General features: G+C 34.2%; 1 long non-coding RNA gene across 1 annotated transcript in view; it reads right to left on the bottom strand.

Moving 5' to 3' along the window:
- The window catches only part of LOC106993759 (uncharacterized), a 41,454-nt gene extending 18,262 nt beyond the window's left edge, over positions 1-23,192 (bottom strand). The window contains exons 1-2 of the long non-coding RNA XR_013405057.1: positions 23,067-23,192; positions 11,126-11,197 (exon numbers count right to left, since the gene is read on the bottom strand). This is a non-coding gene — a long non-coding RNA (uncharacterized LOC106993759). The remainder of the gene's footprint in view (positions 1-11,125; positions 11,198-23,066) is intronic.
- Between the last annotated feature and the right edge of the window lie 2,841 nt (positions 23,193-26,033).

A 26,033-nucleotide genomic window follows, 5' to 3' on the forward strand; every position in this document is an offset into this window, starting at 1 on the left:
GCAAAGCTAATTTCCAAAATATTCAGTGTTCAATAATAGTAGTTGAGAATGAATCTTCATAGTCAGAAGAATTTCAATCTTAGCCTTAAGTTCAAAAGCTTAAAACAAAAATTTAGATGGTAAGACATGAAACTGCTATGATGTAAGGCTATTCAGTACGTTAAGTCTATTATGGCAAAAACTTACAGAATGAATCATGGTTGAGTTCACAATTCTTAATGATACTGTTCCTTGACACTACTAATTTAACAACATATGCTATGTTAAATATTTTCCTCTTCCAAATACCTACTGATACATAATACAATGAACACCGTAGGCTTTAAACACCTTAAAATTTCACAATCTTTGTAAATTTGTCCAATTGAGCCTTTCTTCTGCCCCACATATATTTTTACTATCATGAATTTTAACACTTCTTAGCAGATTCCTCTTCAGGTTATACTAAATTATATTTTCTCAACTTTTTCTAAAACATTTTGGCCTGTAATTGTTCCACATACACTATTAACAGAGGCTGACTCTCTAATTGTTTAGTCACTTCATCCTTTAATCATTTATTGACTCTGAATAAAATGGGCAGTATCACTTTCTATTATTTAAAACTCAATGCAAACAACTAGAAAAGCAATTGCTTTGTTTTTTGATTGACTATTGGCATTGCTCCAAATGTTATAAACCCTTTAAAGAACTATTTTTTACCAAGAATCTTATATTCTTACACAAATTTATTTTCTTTGGACATATTTCTTAGGCTGCTGTAATTGTAAAGTAGTTCATTAACTTCCTATTAATAAATGCTTTATATAGTATGGCTAACAAATGAGCCACTTGAAACCTTATTTTCACTGTGGCTTCTCTTTTAATTTTAATTTTCAAAAAATTCTATTCTAATAAAATATTCTATTATAAATGCCTTATTTTATCTTACCTTTGCTTTCCTGCAAATTGAAAACATTATGATGAGTGCTAACACCTCAAAAACAAACAATTCAATTGGCAAATGGGCAGGTTGAATAGATATTCTCCAAAAAAGCTATAAGCTTATTTAATGACCAATAAGCATAGTTAATTATTTGACATCATTAACCATTAATGAAATCAAAACTACAATGAGATACTACTTCACACTGTCTAGAATGGCTTTTTTTGTTTGTTTTTTTGTTTTTTTGTTTTTTTTTTAGATGGAGTCTCTCTCTGTCGCCCAGGCTGGAGTGCAGTGGCGCGATCTCGGCTCACTGCAAGCTCCGCCTCCCGGGTTCACGCCATTCTCCTGCCTCAGCCTCCCGAGTAGATGGGACTACAGGTGCCCGCCACCGTGCCCGGCTAATTTTTTGCTTTTTTAGTAGAGACGGGGTTTCACCAAGGTCTCAATCTCCTGACCTTGTGATCCGCCCGCCTCGGCCTCCCAAAGTGCTGGGATTACAGGCGTGAGCCACTGCGCACGGCCGGCTTTTTTTTTTTAAATAAAATGAAACATAAATAATGGCAAGGATGTGAAGAAATTGGAATATTTGTAATGTTTGTGGCGAGAATATAAAATAATGTATCACTTTGTAAACAATTTGGCAGTTTCTTAAAATGTTTAACATAATTTTACTGTATGATGCAACAATTCTACTATTAGGTATTTATTTGAGAGAAATGAAAACTTATATTTACACAAAGACTTGCACATGGATATTCTTAGAAGCATATTCACAATAACAAAAATTGGCTTAGGTTTGACACTAATTCCTTGAAATCAAAATGTCACAGTGTTTTATTAGTCATAATGAGGCTTACACATCTCAATCTATATCAGAAGCCTTGCACCAGTCTGCCTCACAATGAATCAAATGTGATTATAGACTCATCCTGTGGTTACTTATCTCGTCCTCTCAATGTGTTGTGGGAATAGTTAGTTATATATAGAAGATGAGAAGATTCCTAATTGGTTTCTTAATTTATGGAACCAGGGCTATTATAATACATAGGGCAAGTGAAAACCCTTCAAACTACTGACTTTTGCCAGGAAAGTAAGACAAGAGCAATATCACATCTCTAGGAGAATTGCAGAGATTAAAGAGGAATACAGGAGATGATTCCTAACATATCCCTATGAGAATTATATTTTGCCTAGTGCAAATAGCACACAGATAATAATGATTAGGTTTTGGAAATGTAGATACATTCATATGCCAATCACAGCTGTGGTTCCAGATGAAGTATTCTTATTCTAACAAATTAATGCAATATCTGATACTTAATACACAGATATATGCAGTTATTGACCTAAATTATGCTTTAATTCCTATTTATATCAGAAAAATAATCAGAAGCAGTTGGTTTAAAAGTGGCAGAAGGCAGTCAAATGCCTAGGCAGATAGGGGCAGGTCCCCAGTGAAACCCCATCTTCAAGCCAAAGACAGTTTAAAGCCTGAAAGCCAAGCTACAAGTCAAATCCACTGACCAAACTGAGAACCTCTCTTCCTATTTGGCATGCTCTACTGTGATTGATCCTCATCCTTCACCTATTTTACATATACCTACTCTTCCCTAAATGTTTTTGTGTTTTTTTTTTTACTGTCCTGCCCACCTTTGCGTGATGTCTTTGTTTTAGCTTTTTTGCATACTCACAAACCAATCAGCACACACTCCCCCAATAGGAGCCCATAAAAGCCCAGACCCAGCCACACTGGGAGAGAAATCACCCAATGTGGCTGGCGAGGGTGGAGGGGACCACCCTCATGTCCCCTCTCTGCTGAGAGCTGTTTCACTGCTCAATAAAATTATTCTCCACTCTCCTCACCATTCAATTGTTAGAGTAATCTCATTCTTCTTGGACATAGGACAAGAACCTGGGACCTGCCAAAGAGCTGGGGTGAAAGGAGCTGTATGTAGCCCTCTCCGTTGCTGGCACCAGGCAGGGGTGGAGCTGGGCCAGTCCTGGAGCCATGGGTCAGAGCAGTGTGACGGGAACAAATAAGCAGAGGCCTGGCCAGCCACAGAAGTGGAATTCTGGCTAGCAAAGCAGGGCCAAGAAAAATCCCATTTCATTTCTACATGGCAAGAGCAGCATAATACCTTCATTATCTTAATTAAGGTTTAAGGTAACTCTTCTCTTTGTCATAATGTTATGTGAGATATCTTTGATCATCTTAATATCTCAAAAAATAAAAAGTTGAATATTACAATAATTATATTTCACTAATTTTCCTGGTGAACTGAAAGTAGCAAGCAATCTAGATACCTTGGTAATAATGTAGATATAGCTTGGTAAATGATTGCATGTCAGAGAGAGGAAGATACATCCTGAAAAGTTCCTGGCTTCCCATGTTAGCAAAAGTTCTAGGAATCCAGTAGTTGTGGGGATATTGGAGTATTTTTCTAAACAGAGTATATTCTGAACTTTATACCACATGATGCAAAAAAGGCAAATGTTTGTGGTTATGCCTCTGATATTTGGAGGCAATATATGCTATATTCAGGTATATTGTTCAGATTCACTTATTATATATCCTAGAAGTCTGGCTATTTTCAGTAATATCTGAGGCAAAACAAAAGCAAACAAAAAGCTCTATAGTAGGTAGAATAGCTCTTTTCCCACTTGGGCAACATGGCAAAGTAGTTGTTCTTTTCCCACTTTGGCAACATGGTAAAGCAGACCCAGTGCTTTCGGTAGCATTGTTGTCAAATGTAAATGCCAGAGAAAGCCTTTGCCACACTCCAATAGAGAAGTTCAAAATTTTGTAACTATAGTTTTTTGAGAAAGATCATGCTAATGTATTATAACTTTCTAATCTAGAAAATCTACCTATTGGGTACTATACTCACTATCAGGGTGACAAGATTCACATTTCAGACCTCAGTATCACACAATATTCCCATGTAACAAATCTACACATATACCTCCATAACTAAAATAAAAATAATTTTTTTTAAAGTAGTTTCTGCCCAATACTGGGCACTAGCAGACACTAAATATCACAGGATATCACTGTACCTACCAGGGGCTGTATGTTATCTGATCAAATAAATCACAAAATTAGACATTGATAGCAGATTTTTTTTCATGTAACAGAATGGAATAAGTGAGACCAGGCCTAATCAGGTCCAGAAGGTGAAGCAAAGCACATAAGCAATTGGCTGAAGCTTCCTAGGTCTTTTCTCCTATTTCATTCCCTTTCTTTCAAGCTACATTTATGGCTTCATGAGGAATTTAATCTTAACAAGAAAATGGAGAAGATAGAAAGGCAAATTCAAAATGAGAAAGCAGTGATTAAGAAATTAATATCTGACAAAATTGAATTAAAAGTGAAATATATTAATTAAAAAAAAAGACACATAAGAGTGACAAAAATAAAATCCATAGCAAAGTTCTAAGTATCATGAATCATTTAGATAGCCGCAAAGATTCACTAAGCATAGCAAAAGAAGTCTAAGGGAAAAACAGTGTGAGCTTAATTGTAATATGAAAGTTAAAATCACCTCTTAGTATATGGAATATCATGTAAGAAAGAGTAGACTAAATTACTGAACTTAATGAAATTAGTATATCTTTGGTTCTGAAAATAATAAATATATCTACTTTCAAGTTCCAAACATGCAAATAACAAGGCATACGTTTACCAAACCAGAAAAAAACTGGAATAGTTAAATTTATAGTTTAAATTTAAAGTAAAATATTCTGAACAAACACTTAATGTAAAGTTATAGCTAACAGAAAAAAAGGAAAAGGACTAAACCCAAAGGTATCAAAATATTTTTAAAAGCTTTATTAAAACACTTTTGATTTAAAATTGGACTTTCTAATTTAAGTTCCAAAATACATATAGTAGAGCTATATCAACCTAAGAGGGAAAGCCACACCTTAACATACTTAATTACTACTTAATTAGTAAATATATAATATAAAATGATGATTTTATTGACACAAGTTGCAAATACATATCTGAGTGTTTTCATTTTGTGTTGCTTCTGTAACAAATTACCATAAAGTTAGTGGTTAAAACAATAGACATTTATCATCTCAGAAGTCTGCAGATCAGAAGCATAGATGGACTTAGCTAGGTTCACAAGGCCTAAATCAAAGTGTCAGCTGGCCTGGGCTTTTATCTCGAGTATTTGAGAAATAATCTGTTTCCATGCTCTTTACATTCATTGGCTGAATTCAGTTCCGCAAGATTGTAGGACTTGCTGTCAGCTGGGATTCCTTCTCATTTTCTAAAGGCTGACTGCATTGCATCCTTGGCTTGTGGCACTCCCCATTTTGAAAACCAGCTGTAATACATCAAATTCTTCTTGTACTTCAAATGTCTCTGACTTCCCCTTCTGTCACATCTCTCTGACTTTTATTCGGTTCTCATCTGGGAGATAACTTTTATTTTACGGGCTCATCTGATTACATCGGTCTCATAAAGATCATTTGGGGTAATTGTCTAATTTTAATATAAACTGACAAGCAACCTTAATTCTATCTGAAAAATCCCTTTTGCCATGTGATTGAACATATTCATGAGTGTGATACTGGTTATGAGAGGTGGCAGAGGTCAGGGGCCAAAATTCTGCCTACCACATTGGACAAGACAGAATTTATTTTCATTGTTTCTGCTCTGAAAACTAGGCAAAACTAAATAAATTATGAAGAGAAAAAACAAAGAATACCTTAGCTAGCTCAGAAAGCATGATGTGATTTCTCCATGGATGAGAAATTGAAAATACATGCAAATCAATGAGCACGTCTGAAAGCATAAAGCATTCTGGGCTACAGTTCTGCCCTATTATGAAGCTGCCGTCATTCAAGCATTCAGCTGTCATAGAATAAAGGGGATATAAACTGTTTCCCTTGAGAGGGGAACTGTAGTCAAGTTCACTTTACTATAGCAAATGATTGTGTTCATGTTTTTTTTTTTGAAAACTTGCTGATAAAATTATAGAAAGATTGCTGTCTGGCATGTGGCTTATAGCAACTTTTGTTCTAGAGGCTTAAGAAGACACAGATACCACTTCCTAATGAATCTAGCTATCTCTTAAAATCCAGTTTGTCACTATGACTTCTAGTTCTGAAAAGGGTCTTAGAGGATAGGAGAAGATAACTTGGTTAATTTTTTTTTAATATTTTTCAAATAAAAGAGTAGATTTGTAATTTTCCCAACACAAATAAATAATAAATTTTTGAGATGATGGATATCCCAATTACTCTGATTTGATCATCACACCTTGTTTGATTGTATCAAAATATCACATGTTCTTCATATATGTACAACTAGTATGTATCCATAAAATTAAAAGAAAAAAACAATATCTCATTAATGAGAGTTAATTTCAGGTCAAATATAATGAAAAATGAAAAGTGGATTACCTGAGATCAGGAGTTGGAGACCAGCCTGATCAACATGGAGAAACCCCATCTTTACTAAAAATACAAGATTACCCAGGTGTGGTGGTGCATGCCTGTAATCCCAGCTACTTGGGAGGCTAAGGCAGGAGAATTGCTTGAACCCGGGAGGCTGAGTTTGCAGTGAGCCAAGATCATGCCATTGTACTCCAGCCTGGGCAATAAGAGCGAAACTCCCTCAAAAAAAAAAAAAAAAAAGACACATAGAAACTCTATGCCCTAAATGATGAAACAAATGCAAAATTCCAAAATGAATGAAAAAAAAAACATAAAGCCAAGATAATTCAGTGGAATGGTTTTATTAAAAATGTATCAAACAATGTAAAATAAGTATAATCCATATTTTTGAAATTAGTGATGACACAACTCCCTTATAAATGAAAGGACTTGTACAATAAAAACAGGCAAAACTAAATAAAGAACTTATAAATTTGTCTAAAAGTCTAAAATGTTATAAATAGTAAAAATTTAATAGAGGGGATGAACTTTAGTTTAAGCACAGGGAGAGAGAGAATTTATGAATTAGAAGATAATTTTGAGAAATTCATTTAAAATTCAATAGCAAAGTTTAAATAAAATATGAAAACATCTGGCAAGAAGGAGAAACTGATGGACTACAGTACGTTTTACAGGATTTCAAGAATAAAACATCAGAAAGAATAAACTACAGGCAATATATAAAAAGGTAATTGGCAAAACATCTCTAGTATTTAAGACCTTTGTGTTCTCAAATCAAAAGTTTGCCCCAATAACTTAGAAGAATAAACTTATAAACCCACCCCAAGAAACTTTATACTGAAGATACAAAAAAGCAGGAAAACCAGAGACAATTATAGCGATCAGAGAAAAGCAAATTGCCTGTAAATTAAAGGTAATTTAGTTGACAACATATAGCTTATGAATACCAAGACAAGAATTTTAAAATATTTTCGAAATAGTAATGGACAAATAATAACCTTCAAATTGTATACTTTATATAAAGTGTAAAATTTTATTTTTATTCATGAGAAAATGAATACAAAATAATATCTATAATAGTAAGAGACAAGAGTTCTTTAGCCACAGACTCTGACACAATAGGCTATTAAAAATATTTTTTGCAGGTATGAAAATGAACCACAAAACAAGAAATAAAATAGAATCAAAACTTCAGAAGCTGACATACTATTTCAAAAAACTGTCACCTATTGAATGTAAAAATAATCACTAATTTGTTTTGTCTTCAGGAAGATAGCATAATTAAAACTCTAACGATAATATGAGAAATTGGAGATATTTACTGAGTAATTAAAGCACGCTATGTTTGGAAGATGTGACATAAAAACAACCTAAGTGTCAATTCATAGACAAATGAATGAATAAATAAAGAAACTGTGGAATATATATTTACACATATACATAATGATATATTATCCAGCCTTATAAAAGAAGATCCTGCCATTTGCCACAATATGTATAAACCTGGAGGACATGATGTTAAGTGAAATTACCCAGACATGAAAAGAAAAATATTGCATAATCTCTGTATTTTAAAAAAGTATAATAAGCAGAGATAGAGAATAAAACAATGGTTAGTAGATTAGGTTCCTGATTAGATTAGATTCTCATGAGGAGTGTAGAATGTAGATCCCTCACATGCACAGTTCACAATAAGGTTCATGCTCCTATGAGAGTCTATTGCCTTCACTGATCTGACAGGAGGTGGAGCTCAGGCAGTAATTTGAGCGATAGGGAGCAGTTGTAAATACAGGTGAAGCTTCCTGGCTCACTCACTGCTCACCTCCTGCTGTGCAGCCCAGTTCGTAACAGGCCTTAGACTGGTACTGGTCCAGGTTTTGGACTCCTGCCGTAACATAATAGTGTATATCGTAAGTATATATAGTAAAATTCATTTAAAAAATAAATGTTGAAAGATGAAATATTTTTGAACAAAAAATTAAATCTATGCAAATATATGAATGTATGTGTGGTACCCAGTGTGTGTGGTAAGTAGGTAATGCCTCCCTTTCCTCCCCTAACTTTGCAGGTTTTAACTGTAGGAACCTTTGAATATGTTCCTGCAATTAAGGCAAAAGGGACTTTGCAGATGTAATTAAATTAAGGATCTTGAAAGTGAGAGATATTTCTGAATTATCTGGTTGACCTAATGAAATTCCAAGGGTCTTTATAAGAGAAAGAAGGAATCAGAAAGGTAAGAGAAGGAGATGTGACACTGGAAACCAGGGGTCAGAAAGACAGAGATGTAAAGATACCATGCTGTGGCTTTGAAGATGGAAAATGGGTTTGAATAGAGATTCTTCCCTATAGCCTCCAGAAGAAATTCAACTCTGTGAAAACCTTAGACACATTCAAGCTTCTGACCTTCAGACCTATAAGATAATAAATTCATGTTGTTTTAGACCACTAAAGTTTATGGTGATTTGTTATAGCTGCAATAAGAAACTGAGGCATTTTAACTCACCACCCATTAAATATGGGCTAGGCATTATGATTTACTTCCAAAGAGTACAATAAGGAATTAGTAGTGGGGGGCAGGGTGTGGGAATAACTTCACAGTGAAGACATCAAACAAACATTCCCTCTGCTTGTGACCAAGCTTAACAAAACCAATAACAATAAGTCATGTTGATAGCATGTACCCTTAGTATGATATAATAATAACAGCATGTAACCTCTGTGGTTACTTCTCCAGAGCCTGTATCTCCAATCTAATTATGAAAACTATTATGAGACAAGTCCAAATTTTAGGAAATTCTACAAAATATTAACCAAAAATCTTAAGGTCATCAAAAGCCAGATAAAAATCTTAAGGTCCCTCAAAAATCTTAAGGTCATCAAAAGCCAGGGAAGTCAGAGAAACTGTCCCAGCAAAGAGGAGACTAAAGATAATTGACAAAACAATGTAGTATTGTATCCTAAATTTGATCCTGTAACAAGAAATTAACATTAGATAAAAACTTAGAAAAAAATCCTCATAAAGTACCAGCTTTACTTAATAATTTATCAGTATTGGTTCATTAGTTATGACAAATATGTTATATTAATGTTAGATGATAACTATAGTGAAAACTCGGGTGTATATAAACTCTGTGTCGTGTTATCTTTGCAACTTTTATAAAAATCTAAACTATTTCAAAATGAAATGTTTATATACATACATGGCATATGAGATAAATACCCAAAATAAAACAAGGAAGAAATTTTGTCAATCATGTGTCATGCAAAAACTAGCTAAATACCATTAATGCAAAAATAATTATGTCAGATTTGGAAAATATAAAGAGTAAGTAATTAATAGGTATGAAGTAGAATAGCATATACACACACACATAATCACCTGAATGTTTATATAATTGTAGGCAGTATGAACTATAAAAATGAGTATATTGGGAGGCCGAGGCGGGCGGATCACAAGGTCAGGAGATCGAGATCACGGTGAAACCCCGTCTCTACTAAAAATACAAAAAATTAGCCGGGCGCGGTGGCGGGCGCCTGTAGTCCCAGCTACTCAGGAGGCTGAGGTAGGAGAATGGCGGGAACCCAGGAGGCGGAGCTTGCAGTGAGCCGAGATCGCGCCACTGCACTCCAGCCTGGGCGACAGAGCGAGACTCCGTCTCAAAAAAACAAAAAAACAAAAAAACAAACAAAAAAAAATGAGTATAATGCTGACAAATTAAAATGAGAAAATAACGAAACCTCTAAATCAGTTAGATACTTCCATAGTAATACTTCATAAAATCCAACAATGGAACTACAGTGGTACATAATAAGAACTTGTTTCTCTCACAGATGTGGGTTGGCTGGAGATCAGCTAATTCAGGGTGAATTGGTAACCAGACCAAAGTTTGGTTGCAGAAGCCAGAGACAAAGTTTGTTGAGAGGAAAAGCAGTTTTAATCAGAGAGCCAGCAAACCGAGAAGACGGCCAACTAGTGTTCTAAAGTGCCATTTAAAATTTTGAAATGTATCATAGTGTTTATAAAGAGAAACTTGGTATGGGAGACATGCTGGAGATGTGTGGAGTACAGGGGTTATGTGTCTTGTTCCTATGGCTCTCGGGTAATCACACATCCAGAGATCTGGTTGATGTTATCCAGGATGGTGAACTAATTGCTTACAGCAGCCCCTAAGCAGAAGGATTCTGCACTGGGGACTCAGTTCTTGGTTTGTTTCATGATTATCCTCTTGGATTTCTTAAGCAAGATCATAATTAGATAAGCACGCATTGCCATAAAGAAATGTCTAGAGAAGGAAGTAATGGAGAGGTGAGAGTGGAAGGAAGAAAAAGTAAGTGGATGATTAAAGTATGTATTTAAAAACTATGGTAACTCATTACAGGTTCAGTGTGGCAGCTCTGTTTGAAGCTGCAATTACAGCTGAGCTTGCATTATACAGATAATCAAGTCTAGTGTTCTCCACAAGTGATCATTCTAGTAACAGCAGTTACCTGGGAGAAGCACTGTTCTTGGAAAGGTGAATAATTAAGGGGCAAGCCCCATTGTACAAGCCTATTACAAGCTCCTACTTATACAATATCTGCTAACATCACATGGTTTAAAGCAAGTCAAGTAGATAAAGTATCACAAAAAAATTTACTTCCCTCTACAGGAAGACCTACAAAGTTACAAACTCATGGAAATGAAAAGGGCAAATTATGGTTAGGCAATCACTCAATTTTCCATAACTTCCAATATAGCCATAGATGAGCTTACCTCTCTCTGAAATGCATAGTGATAGATTAACTCACCTCTCTCTGATGAAAACATACCAAAGACAAGGAAGTATTGAATACTGCAGTTATCAAACGACTTAATGGAACCTATAAAACATAACATCAAACAAATTTTGAACTTTGAGGTGGTATTTTTATAGTTCGGCCATTTATGGAGACATATAGAAATCAGCAAGTGTTAAACAATCAGAGTTCACAGGCCATTTTTACAAAGCAGTTAAACTATACAGCAACAATAAACAGAAAATTTGAAACCCCCAAGAAAACAGCTTCAGGAAACTAAAAGCGGATTTTCAGAAAGTGTTGTCACTAGCAAACCATATAATGTAAAAAGAGAAAAGTACAAAAACATTAAGGAGAAAAAGCAATAGTTTTAGAGAATATTGATATTTTAAATATGATTAAAATAAATTATATTATTTTAATTTCAAAAACAAAACAAAACATTTTTCTAGACAAAATTGAAAATTTATTCAAGAGGATATAGACAATATGAATAAGTAAAAAAAAAACACTAATAAAAACAAATCAATGTCCTCATATTTAATTGAGGACAATGCAGATACAAATTTATATGATAACATGAGGATGAAAGAAGATAATTCATAAAAGCTCTTAACTAAACTATTGGCACAAAGTATGTGCTTTACCAAAATATATCATTATTGTTTATTGTCACATGGGAGTAGGCCTGGACATTTGCACTCATAAATTCTTTTTTTTTTTCCACACAGTTTCCTTCTTTCTTGGTCAAAGACGGTAGGCAGAAGTCCTTTAAGTCTCAGCCCTCTTGATCTTAGGTTCCATGGAATCTAACAGTGTCCACAGGCTTCACCATTCTGTTTTTGTTTTGTTTGTTTGTTTGTTTTAGTAACTAAATCAAAATGAAGTATCTTGTTCCTTTTTGCATTTGTCCCTATACATATTTAATCTCCCCCTAAAAATAAGTGGCAAATATGATTCTTGTGTACAATTCAGGGATTCATCAGTTCTGGTACCATAACTGCCAATACTGTCAAAGTTACACACTGGTTTCTCACAGCAGAAGCACATTGCTATCGGCAAACACATAGCCAGAGCCACTGGGCCGGAGTAAAACAAAGTGCTTATCGTGGTGTTAGGAGGTAAAGGGAGTGTTTCTCTCTGAAGGCTTCCTACAGTACATTTTTTTTTTTCAGGGGGGGAGAAAAAAACATTATGCAGTTATTTGGTAAAAAGAACTACCATCACGTTACACTGTCTGGAGAAAGTTAAAACATAATGCTATTTAAGAAACAGTCCAGAAAGCAAGAAATAATGATAGTCATATGTACAACATTCTCCTTAATGTTTATAAAATATAATTAGATTTAAAAATAATTATTTTATCTTCAATATAATTATATTCATATTACATGTTATATACTGTATATAACTATAAATATTTTTGTATTATATAAGTATAATTCAGACTATTTGAGTCTCTTAAATATATGGTTACTATATGTTTGTTCTCCTGACCCCAAGCCTTAACAGTGATTTAATGTAGACTAGAAACAAGGACTGTCTTCCAAAAAGGACATTAACAATGATAAGCTGGGAAGGTGATGAATCACACAAATTTGGTTTTACTGCTTCAAAAATATGCTTAATAAAAGGAATCAAACACTATCTTCTTGAAAAATTACTCTCCATTGGGTAATTAACTATGAGTTGACAGTTCTAGCATCCAGGGTTATTTGTAATTTACTGATTTATTATCAATTTTTCTTGCTGGTACAATCACTTCAAAAAGCAAAACCTCAATTTGATCATATTTAAAGTCCCAAAGGTACCGTAGTCATATTATAGTTTATCTTAGCATGCCCGATTTTCACACCAATTATTCGGAGCTACATTTTCAATCCAACATGAAAAATGTCCATAGGCCATATCAGTTTTTAGTTGTCTTTACCTTATCTAGAGATAAGACCCACCCATGTGGTTTTAGAATTACATTATGTAAGTGACCATGTTAATGAAGCAAGAAGTCAATTCTATCCATTTTAAAGCTTTAACTGGTAGAGTTTGTTCAAGGCATTTAAAATGTTCTTTGCTGTTTGAGCAAAGGTAAGCTATGGAGCACGTTACAAATAAAACATATTAAGTAGAAATAAACTTTTTAAGAAAGAAGTTTAAATGCAGCTAAACTATAGTGAAGGAAAAAACTTTTAAAGCTACCCTCAAGATTTCTGTAAAAGATTTTAAATTTGTGAATACAAATACAGTGGCAGGCATGTCTGTTTCATGTTATTATATGATCATTATTATTATTGTATTCTTGCTAAGTATATCTAAGAGTTGCTCATAGCATGTCTTTTTTTTTAGTATAATATAAAGGTGTCATTTTGATCCTGGGAAATGTGATACAAAAGCTTTGCCAACATTTGAGTCAAATGGTAAAAAATTTGTAATTCATGTGATCACACTTTCACACGGAAAAGAAAGGCAGTTCAAAATCTTGACACCAAGATGAAACATGAAAAATCAACTCAGGATATGTTGATGTATAGTAAAAATTTATTGCATTATCATTTGCAATTGGAAGACAGATATCCTGAGAGTAGTATATATACTAGACAGTTCTGACAATATTTCTGATCAGTTTCTTTAGAAATGTAATGTGTTATTTTAATTAGATCACGAGTTTGTTCTATGATGAACCAACACACAGATTGGTATTATCTTCTATATTTCTCTACATTGGAACATCTGCAAAATATGGAAGTATGAAAGACAATTTATGAAATTCTCGTGGAATAGGAACATAGAAGTGATTGTGTCCAAGCACATGAGTGTATGAGATTTCGTGACAAAGCTTTCTACAAAGAAAGATGTTTTATGAAACCAACAATGCCTGAATAATATCAAGGCTCTTTATTGATCTTTGGGAAATACAGGTTACAAAGAATGTTTTTTTTTAACATTTGTAAAATGAAGAAAGAAAGTCTTAACTTACACTGTTGATAATAATGCACCTAGCATCCCTATGTTAGTAACAACATCTGAAGTTCTAAAAGCAATGCTTTTCTATTAGAAATCCTTTATAATATTGGGTGATAAATGTGTAATTTTCTTTCACATTTAACAAAGCCAAATGTCTAATCTTTCAGTGACTTAGTAGATATTGTACTTCAGAAAAGAGATATATTTATTATTGTAAAGATATTTTGCAGAGAGATAGGCAAGAAAAAATATATGAAAACAACTGTTTGTCTACAAACAACAGATGTGAGACACTTCTAACTTATTACCTGAATCAGTAATATCCAGGCTTAAGAATGGTATTTAAACCATACTTTGCATTTGCTTATACAAATAAACTATTTCAGTGGAGCATAGTTAGCTATCTGATCATAATTAGAGTCAGAATTTTTTGTATCCACAGACTCAGGAGCTACAGGTGTATATCTATTATACCCTGTTTCTCCACAGCATATGTTTGTGGTTGAAATGGACAATGAGAACACATGGACACAGGGAGGGGAATATTACACACCGGGGCCTGTCAGGGGTTGGGGGGGTAGGGGAGGGATAACATGAGGAGAAATACCTAATGTAGGTGACGGGTTGATGGGTGCAGCAAACCACCATGGCACATGTATACCTGTGTAACAAAACTGCACGTTCTGCACATGTAACCCAGAACTTAAAGTATAATAATTAAAAAAAAAAGAAAGAAATGGAAATGTGGAGTTACTGGATCTCAACATAGAAACAGATAGATATCTAGCAGATAGATATCTAGCAGATAGATATCTGTCAAGAAAATATTTAAATGTTCCATCGCAGTTCTGCTGCTTTGGACAATGCACCAGTGAATGCTGTAATAGCATGAGATGTTAGATGTAATGGTGCAGCATATTACAGTGGGGCTAAGTTATTCCAATAAAATTTTAGAGAATGAGACAGAGGATATTACAGGCACTGGAGATGGTTTTCTTTGAGAACCCTATAACTGGTTCTTATTGGTTATCCAGGTAAATTCATAACAAAATTAGTCCATACCAACTTGACATTTTTCATGCTCTTTGACTAAGGACTAACTTAAATGTCTCCTAAAATTGAAATTATGATTCTTTTATTTCCATTTCAATTAATTTATTTTTATGCATTTCAACGTTTTCTTTTCACATGCCAAGAAATATTTTCTCATCATAATTTTGTTGAATGAGTAAAAAACAGTTGAATGATCAAATAATAGGAGTGTGAGTATCATTATTCATTACATCTTCAAGGTTCTAGGCTGTAAAATCCATGAAGAATTTGCCATAAATAGTGAAACACCTAGCTGTTAAGGAACATCAGTGTGAAATATTCTGCAATCTGGTTATGTGACAAAATTGACTATTTTTTTACCTTAATTGACATGATTGCTTCATTGCTATGTAGAAACGGACATATTTTCTCAAGGTATACTGTTCAGGAATTTGCAATTTTCCCTATCTACTTAAATAATATTTGTTTCAAATTCCTTAAAGACTAACTCTCTACTTTTGTAAGGCTCTCAGCATTTTAACTCATGTTTATTTATGTACATAACATCTTCCTCTCAAAATTGAAAGGATTTCACATATAACATCTATATCTGTTTTATTATTTTAAAGTCAACACTGCCTTACAGCACCTTGAAGAAGGAAAGGGAAGAGGGAGCAATATTTTGCTATGCATTTGTCAGTCCATGAAATTCTCTCTACATTTAGTCTCATTGTAATAAGGATCAAATACCTGACATCAGGAGATGCACAATACTATTGCCATTATACACAGAGTAATTCGTTAGTTACACAAAGAACAGAATCATTATTTTCCAATAAAAGTATACTTTACTTTGTCTTTTATATTTGGCCTACCCTTGTTATCTTTAAAAGATATTTTTTGGAAAAAAATAATGCCAATTCATTTGAAAAGTAATAGTAATCATGGCTAGTTTAGTATAGACAACTTTGTCAAAAAATGTGTGTATTTTCTTTTAAATAAATGGTATTTTTCTAAGAACAGATACTGAGGTGAAGTGAAGTTTAGTTCTTTTATTCATTTTCCTATATGTTTTAAATTAATTTCTAATAGAGAATCTGTACCGTTGTGCTAAATTTTATTTTAAAGAGAAAAGAAAGTAATTATGCTTCTACATGTTTTAACAAATGAAGCAATTTTATCCTTGTGTCTTAAGCTGTAATCGTTGAGCCACTATAGTATAATGAATACTTTTCTTCCAGGCTATTTAAAAGATCTTCTCAGTATATAGAAAAGGAATTACAAATGCAGACAAGTTCCTGGGAGATTCTATTTAGGGAGACGATAGCACCTGTTTCTTTCCCCCTTTCCTCTGTAGTCACAATAACAAAAGCATGGTTAAAAGAAATGAAGACTGCATTATGAGAAATGTATCTAACAGGACAAAACATGAAAAAGTTGGTTTTACATGTGATGTGAATGAGGTCTAGAAGAATAGATGCAAACCAGTCTGAACTTTATAAAAAATAATGAATGTTTCCGCAAAAAAATGCAAAAGAAATTGGATTCCGAAGCTACAAGTTTTTATTGCCAGGAGGACCGCTTTTCAGAAGAAGCTTGCATCTGTTGTAAACAGACCAGACGGATATAACCAGAAATAGAAAGCTTCAAAGAGAGAGTGTGATTCACATGTTTTGCTCTAATAGAAGTATCAAGCTTTCTTTTGAAGTACATCGGTCTTCGAAGCGGGTGTCCTAAAGGTGCCATCAGACTACTGAAAGTCAGCCATTGTTTGAAAGCTTGCCAGTTTGAAGGCCATTAATTGACAAGCTGTGAAAGTCCAGCATCACAGGAAACGGAATTACACAAAGGGTTGAGCCTTGATTCCTCGCACCTCACCCAGAGAAACAGTAGAGGGAGCTGCCAATCTTTCAAGACTGCAGCGTACGCAGTGTGCAGTTTTAACGATCATCCTCTAACTGATAATTTCACTAGGCAAAAATCACTATAATGTCTTTAAATTGCCTTATGGCTTTTAATTTATATTATTTTCTCAAACTATCAACGCAGAATTGTTTTTGAGAAGAAAAAAAGAAACAAAATAGTTTCTTCTCACAGACAATTCCTGGTTTCTGAATTTGTGTGGTGGCCAAAATATGACCCTGTGCCTTTCTGGTAAGGGCAGAAGGCAGAGTTAGGTTCATCTGAACCATAGGTATTGCAGGGCTATTCCAATTCCTTCTTGTCTGTAAGGATTATATTTTAGGTGTAAATATAGTTAAATTTCTCCTCCATTTTTGAGAATGAGCCTCAGAAGTGCAGCAGTATTTGAAATAGGGCCCATTGAACGATTGTGAAGATTTTGTTACAGATATTGTTAAACACAGCAATATGATTATTACACAGTACCAGAAATATTTATTCAGTGTCAACTGCAACTTGAGATGAGGTGCATATCATCCCTGTCTTCACTTGACTGCTAATTGCCCCAGGCAATCCTTCTGGAAATACAACAGAATTGTAAACTACAAAACGGCAGAAAACTTGGCAATGCTAAATGGTGAGAAAGCCTCCTAAGAATGCAAAATTGGTTATTAGAAAATTCGTCTGTCTCCCATGGAGCAATTTAATGTGGTGCCTTGACATCAAGCATGTTCTCATTGTATTTGCTGATTGAGAAACTATCTTGGTAGATTATGACCTTATTGCTCTGACTTCTATGCTATAAATAGTTTTAAAATTAACAGGAAAATGGTCATTCCTCATTCCCACTACTAGCATTTTATTTTATTTTATTTTTTTCAAAACTATGACCCATTTCTCTTCTCTGCTGCATCAAAGTAGGACCAGGAATAGTAAAGATATGGGATTATTTATATTTATATTCATATTTGTATAAAAGAAAATATTGAATAATCCCTTTTAAAATGTCAGAACCTGAAAAGTTCTGTGTGGAATGTTTTAAAAAACAGGTACACCTGCAAGCCTTGCACACAAAGTGTACACTTCTGCAATATTTGGGGTAATGGTGCCATATCGTTTGAAGACCTATTTCTAACTTGAAAATATCAAGATAATCTATTTGAACTGCTATTTTATTTTTAGAATGAATATAAGCAACCACAAACTGAAATATTTTCAAATCACAATTTAAGATTGTTTTTTCAAGCAAACATTATCTGTAATATCTTTTGGATCACAGAGCATTCTCAAGTCATAGTTATTCTGGTTTTAAATACACTTGAATGATTTCTTTGCAAATGGTATCTATTTAACTTTATATTTTGAAACGAATTTGAATTTCTTTGAAGAAGAGTTGCAAAGATAGTACAGGAGCAATTCACGTACCCTTCACCCAATTTTTCCTAATTTTAACAGTTACATAATTATGGCATATTTATCAAACCTAAGATATTAACATTGGTGCAATACTATTTGCTAAACTACAGACTTTATTCATAATTCCCTAGTGTTTCCACTAATGTCCTTTTTTCCTTCCAATATAAAATGTAGGACATCATTTTCCTATAGTGGTCATATCACCTGTCTCCTCAACCTCTCACAGTTTCAAAGTCTTTCTTTTTCTTTCATGACTGACATTTTGAAGAGTACTGCTAAGTTACTTTGCTGAATATGAGTATGTCTGTTTTTTTATGAATAGAATAAGGTTATGAATTTTAGGGAGGTATACTTCAGAGATTATGTGCCTTTCTCATCATATCATATCAGAGAGTGCTGGGAAAATGATTCATCAATGATAATGTTTACCTTAATCATGGAGTAAGGTAATAACTACTAGGTTTCTCTACTGTAAACTTACTATTTGTTTCTATTTTCATTATCTGTTAGAAGTGAGTCTCTAAAGCCAGCTACACTCAACGGGCTGATTAGATTACAGTATTTCTTCGTGCAGTTTCTTCATGAGTTTTGTGCTTTGGATTCTTTGAGTTTCTTGGATCCAGAAAAATTCAGTTATCATTTCTTTAAGTATTTCTCCCCACTCTTTCACCCCAATTTGGAGACTTCAATTACAAGGATGCATAAAGTTGTTCCATGGTTCACTAATGTTTTGTATACATATAGTTTTTATTACATATTATAGGAGTTATATAATATACTGAAATATATATTTATATATAAAGATGTATATTTTTAACTTTATTTTATTTTAGATAGCTGATATTTCTACAATTTTGCATTTACTAATGTTTTATTTTGTAATGTCTAATCTGTTATTAACTCATCTAGTTTTTTTCATCAGTCATTGTAATTTTCATCCTTAGATTTTCATCCTTAGATGTTTGAATATATGTATTCTCAAGTTATAATAACTCTTTCTAAATATCCTTGTTGGCTAAGTCTAGTGACCGTGTCAGTGGTGAATCTGTGTCACCTGATTGATTTTTCTTGCAACAATTGGTCATACATTCTTCCTTGTCTGCAAACCTAGCACGTTTTTATTGGATGCCCAACATTGTATATTTTACCTTGTTGAGTGTGGGATGATTTTGTATTTCTGGACTTATCTTTGAACACTTTTGTTCTAGAACACTTTTATCCACTAAGGTTTTGCTGAACATATTTTTCAGACAGGACAATATTGTTTAGTCTTGAGCTAACTGTTCTCTTTTAAATATTCTTCCCAATAGCCTGTGAATTATAGGTGTTCCAGAATGTTTGGTAGAAATAAGCAAACAGGAATAAAAATGCTAAAATAATAATAAATATATTTTTAGAAATTCTGTGTGAGTAATCAGGTACCATTTCCTCTTATCATTTTGCGTGATTTTCTTCTTGGCCATAGATACTTTCCTCATCACGTGCATGTGCTTATCAATATTTTTATGAATAATCTAGGGACATCCTTTGTTTACCTCCTGAGTTCTGTCTCTGCAGCCCTCCTTTCTTCTACTCTGATCTATAGACTCTTTCTAGCTACTTTCTCTTTCTTAGATGTCTAACCCTTTTTCAGTTCATCTGCTTCATTTGCCCAAGCTCCCTTTCATTGCATTGTGGTTTGAAAAAACTCTCAGGGAATGAAACTGTTGCAATTATAGGTTTCAGCTCATATATGTTCCATCTCTCAGGGTCATTATGTTTTGTTTAATAATTCCCAGCTTTTAAAAAATATTTATATTTGTATTATTCTCTAGTTGTTTCAAGTAGATAGATAAATCCAGTTATCTTATTCCAATATGGTCAAAGGTAGGATTTCTTAAACTTTTCTTGATTCCACATTAGATTGTCCTCTGAATGTATTTTAAACCTGTTATTAACTCTTTCTTTTTGTCCCAAAGTTGAACATGTCTCTATAACCTCTCTCGAGTTCCAAGTTCATTTTATCAGCTGCTGATCTATGCTGCCTTGTGAATATCAAAAGCAGTTTGTCATAATATATATACATATCTGAAAAAATCCTATAAATCCAGCTTAAAATATTGAAATCAAATAAAGTCTATTGTCTGAGCATAACTGAATTAAACCAGAAATCAATAAATAATGAAATCTAGAAAATCACAAATATTTGAAAAAAGCCACAACAGATTTTTAAATAATTCATTGCTAAAATAATGCATTGGTCAAAATTTCTAACTTAATTTAGAAGTTAGAAAATATTTTGAGCTGAGCACAATGAAAGCACATCGTATAAAAATTTGTGATATGTTACCAAAGCGGTGCTAAGAAGAAACTCTAGCATTTGTGTAAGTCAGTAGTGGATGCTACAGTAAAAATACCATAGCTTGGGTTACTTAAACAACCAAAATTTATTTGTCATGATACTAGAGGCTGGGAAGTCAGAGATCAGGGTAGCAGCATGGTTGAGTTTGGGTGAGAATAATCTTTCTGCTTGTCAAATAGCCATCTTCTTGTTGTATCTTTATATAGCAAACAGTAGAGAGAGAAAACTCCAGCTCTAGTGTTTATTTATAAAAGCATATTAATCTTATCATGAGGGCCCAACCTTCATGACCTAATTATTTCCCAGGGGCTCCATCTCCAAATACCATTGCATTGGGGTTTACAGTTTCAATAAATGAATTTTGGGGGAGACACACTCAACCCATAGCAGCATTACATTATTATATTAGAAAAAAAAAAGTCTTAAATCAAGAATCTAACCTTCTATCTTGACAATAAAAAATATGGAAAAATAAAACAAAATTAATAAGGAAAAAAGTATCAAGATAATAAAAATAAATGAAATTGAACAAAAGAAAAACAATAGAGAAAACCATCTAAAGAAAAATCTGGTTTACAGTAAAAGAATCAATAAAATTGACAAGCTTTTTCCCAAATGACCAAGAAAAGATATATATATAGAGAGAGAGAAAAGAACAGAAAGTACCATGGTAATGAAAGAAAAATATCACTGCTGGCCCAATATAAATAAAAAATAAAATAATGGCATCTCTCAAGTAAATCTCTGTCCATAAATATGACAATTTATGACTGACACATTGTTTGAAAGATGCTATTTATCAAAATTTATAAATAAACACATCAATAATTTATCCAGAAAAGAAAGTAAATTTGTAATTAAAATGTTGCAATAACAATAAAACATGTTCAGGCCTAAGTAGATTCACAGAAAAATTGTGGCAAGTATGTACGGAAGGAATAATATTCATTTACATAATCTCTTTCACAAAATAGATGAGGAAGGGTGCTTTCTGAAACTTTTTATGAGACCAATACAATCCACACAATAAAACTAGAGAACATATTATAAGAAAACAATATTAGACCAATATTTCTAATTAATATAGAAACAATTTTTAAGGAAAATATTACCAAGCCCAAAAAAGGAACATATGAAAATATTGCTGTGTCATTACCAAATGGTATTTATCCTGGGTGAGCAAGGATAAATGCAATAGAAATGATTTAACATTCAAAAATCAGTATAGTTTACCATATGTAAAGACTCTAAGAATAAAAATTGCATGTGCATCTGAACAGATGCAGAAACAGTATTCAACAAAATTTAACATCCATTCCTGATGAAAAACTTAACATGCTAATACTTGAAAGATGATTCCTAAACCTTTTAAAAAGTTATCTACACAAAACTTAGAGAAAATACCATGTATAATGGTAAACACTGAACGTTTTCCCCCTAAGATCAGAAATAAGGAAGGGATTTTTCTGATTATAGCTCCTATTCAGAATTATACTAGAACTCATGGCTAGTCCAATTTGAAATAGAGCAGAAATAAAAGACATTCTGCTTTGGAAGGAAGATATAAAATTTTCAATATACATAGACTAAGCAATTGTACACATAGTACATCCGAAGGAATCAAAAAATGTCTTAAAACAAATAAGTCAGTTTATAATGTGTAAATTTTCAATATACATATACTAAGCAATTGTACACATAGTAAATCCAAAGAAATAAAAAAAAAATCTTAAAACAAATAAGTCAGTTTATAAATGTAGGAGAATAAAAGGTCAGTATAATAAAATAAATAGCGTTTATATATACTGGCAATGACTAATTGGACTTTTTGTCAATTTATAAACAGTACTACTTAAAATAGTACACAAAAAAACTTGAAATATGTAGATTTTAAACTAAGAAAATACATGTAAGATAGTGCTCAAAACTAACAAATACTAATGAAGAAAATCAAAATGTTCCTAAATAAATGAAGTTATGTCATATGTTGGAATTAGAAGATATATGATATTTAAAACATCAATTCTCTGAATATTTATTATATAGATTCAGTATAATCCAATCAAAATACACTAGGGTTTTATTTTGGTAGATACTGACAAGTTCATTTAAAAATTGTATTAAAAAAGCAATAGAAATATAATAGCTATAACAATTTCAGATAGAGAGGGGGTGGAGCAAGATACCCAAATAGAACCCTTTAGGAATTACCCCTCCTGCCCCAGAACACCAAATTTAACGACTATACACATAAGAAAGCACTTTCATAAGAACCAAATATCAGGTGAGCAATCATAGTACCTGGTTTTAACATCATATCAAGGAAGGAGGCACTGAAGAGAGTAAGGAAACACAGTCTTGAATTGCTGACACCTCTTCTCTCTCTGGCAGCCACCACATGGCATGAAGAGAGAATCTGAATACTTGGGGAATGAAAAGGAAAATGACTGTGGGACTTTGTATTGGAACTCAGTGTTGCACTGTCACAGTAAAAAGCAACACAGAGCAGAATTCATCCAGTGCCCAAGGAGGGAACATTTACACCAGGCTTACACAGAGGGGAATCGTCCTTCCCAGTGGGCACAACTTGAGTTCCAGCTAGCTTCACCACTATGAGCTAAAGTGCTCTGTGATTCTAAATAAACTTAAAAGGCAGTCTAGGCCACAAGGACTGCAATTCCTGGACAAGTCCTGGTGCTGTCCTTGGCTTACAGCCAGTGCACTTGGGGTGCACATGACCTAGTAAGAGAACAGCTGAGATGGCCAAGGGAGTGCTGTCACCCCTCCCCCAGTTCTGGACAGTGAAACTCACAGCTCCAGAGAGACACTCTCCCTCTACTAGAAGAAAGGAGAGGGAATTGTAAAAAGGACTTTGTCTTAGAGTGTGGATAAAAGCTCATCCACAGTAAAATGAAGCACCAAGAAGAGCCTTAAAGCCTCTATTCTAGACCCTAGCTCCTGAATAGTGTTTCTAGACTCATACTGGGTCAGAAAGGATCCTGATGCCATGAAGGGAAAGATTCAGTTCTGGCAAGATTCATCACTTGCTGGTAGAAGAGCTATTGGGCCCTGAATAAACATCAGTTACCAGCCAGGTAGTAGTTGCTGTGGGTCTCGTGTGAGACCCAGTACTGTGCGGGCTTTGGGTTTGACCCAGCACATTCTCAGCTGTGGTGGCCACAGGGCCAAACTCTTTCGTTTTGAAGAAAGAAGAGAGAAGAATAAAAAGGACTTTGTCTTGCAACTTGGGTTCCAACTTAAACACAGGAAAATAAAACACTGAACAGACTCCTAAAGTCCCTAATTCCAGGCCTTAACTTCTGAATAGAATTTCCAGACATAGCTTAGGCCAGAAGGGAACCCATTGCCATGAACACAGAGACCAGACCTCGCAGGATTCACCACCTGCTGATTCGAGAGTCCTTGGGCCCTGAATAAACATCAGTGGTAGCCAGGTAGTAGTTGCCACTAGCAGACCTGGGAGTTTCTAAACTACTACTACTACCTGGCTACCACTGGGAGTTAGCAACTACTACAACTACTCCCTGGCTACCACTGAGAGTTGACAACTACTACCTGGATACCACTGGAGTTCTCCACTGGGAGAAACTCCTGCTGGAGGAAAAGAAAGAGAAAAGTTAAAAAAAAAAAAAAAAAAAGTATTTGTCTTAAAATTTGGGTACCAGCTCAGCCACAGTAAAGTAAAGCACCAAGTATATTCCTAAAGTTCCCAATTCAGGACACAGTGCCCAGACAGCATTTCTAAACACACACTGGACCAAAAGAGAACCTGCCTGCCCTGAATAGACAGATACAGCTTTGGCAGGATGCATCACCTGCTGATCGAAGAGCTCTTGAACCTGCACATTGGTGGCACCCAGGTATTAGCTGCTATGGTCCTTGTGAGAGACTCAATACCATGTTGGCTTCAGTTGTGATCCAGCACTGTCCCAGTGGTGGTGACAACGGGAATGCCTGCATCACCTTTCCCCCAACAGCAGGCAGTTCAGCATGGAGAGACAGACTCCATTTGTTTGGGGGAAAATAAGGGAAAAGAAAAAGAGACTGTGCCTGGTAATCCAGGGAATTCTCCTCAGTCTTACTTAGGAGCACCAAAGTGCTGTTTCTGTGAGTCTACAAGAGTCACAGCATTACTGGGCTTGGGGTACACTTCATGCAGATATGGCTGTAGTGACCAAAGACTTAGATCACAACACTCAATTCCTTTTGAATACTTGGAAAGTTTTCTCAAGGAAGATAAATGCAAATAAGTACAAACTGCAAGGATTAGAATAAATGCTTAATTTTTTTTAATGCCCAGATATTGAAAGACATCCAAAAGCATGAAGAGCATTCAGGAAATTATGGCCTCACAAAACGAACTAAATAAGACACCAGTTCCCAATCCTGGAGTGACAGAGATATGTGACCTTTCAGAGGGATAATAAAAAATAGCTGTTTTTGAGAACGCTAAATGAAATTTGAGGTTAAACAGGGAAAAAATTTAATAATCCTATCAAATAAATTTAACAAACAGATTTTTAATTTTTTTTTAAGAAATAGAGCAGAAATTCTGGAGCTAAAACACAATTCATGTACTGAATAATGCATCAGAGTCTCTCAGCAGCATAATGATACTTTCAAGCGAAGAAAAAAAAATAAGCCTGAAAAGAGGCTATTTGAAAATACATGGGCAGAAGAATCTAAAGAATAAATAATAATAAAAAATAACACCTACAGGATCTAGAAAATAGCTTCAAAAAAGCAAATTTAAGAGTTAGGGTGTACGTATGCAGATTTAGCTGAGTATACTGCATAATGCCGAGGTTTGGAGCACAACTGATCCTGTCAACCAGATACTGAGCATAATAGCCAGTAGTTTTTCGACATTTGCCCCACTCTATTCCTCCCAGCTCTACTAATCCCCACTGTCTCTATTTGCCATTTTTATGCCCATGAGTACCCAGTGTTTAGCTCACTTTTATTTATTTTGTTTCTTATTTTTATTAACTTATTTATTTTTGAGATGCAGTCTTGCTCTGTCACCCAGGCTGGAGTTCAATGGTGCAATCTCAGCTCACTACAGCCTCCGCCTCCCAGGAGGCGGAGCTACTCAGGAGACTGCCTCAGCCTCCTGAGTAGCTGGGATTACAAGCACCTGCCACCACACCAGGCTAATAATGTATTTTTAGTAGAGAAAGGGTTTCACCATGTTGGCCAGGCTGGTCTTGACCTCCTGACCTAAGGTGATCCGCTTGCCTCAGTCTT

The sequence above is a fragment of the Macaca mulatta genome, chromosome 15 (genome assembly GCF_049350105.2).
Source record: "Macaca mulatta isolate MMU2019108-1 chromosome 15, T2T-MMU8v2.0, whole genome shotgun sequence".
Taxonomy (NCBI): Eukaryota; Metazoa; Chordata; class Mammalia; order Primates; family Cercopithecidae; genus Macaca; species Macaca mulatta.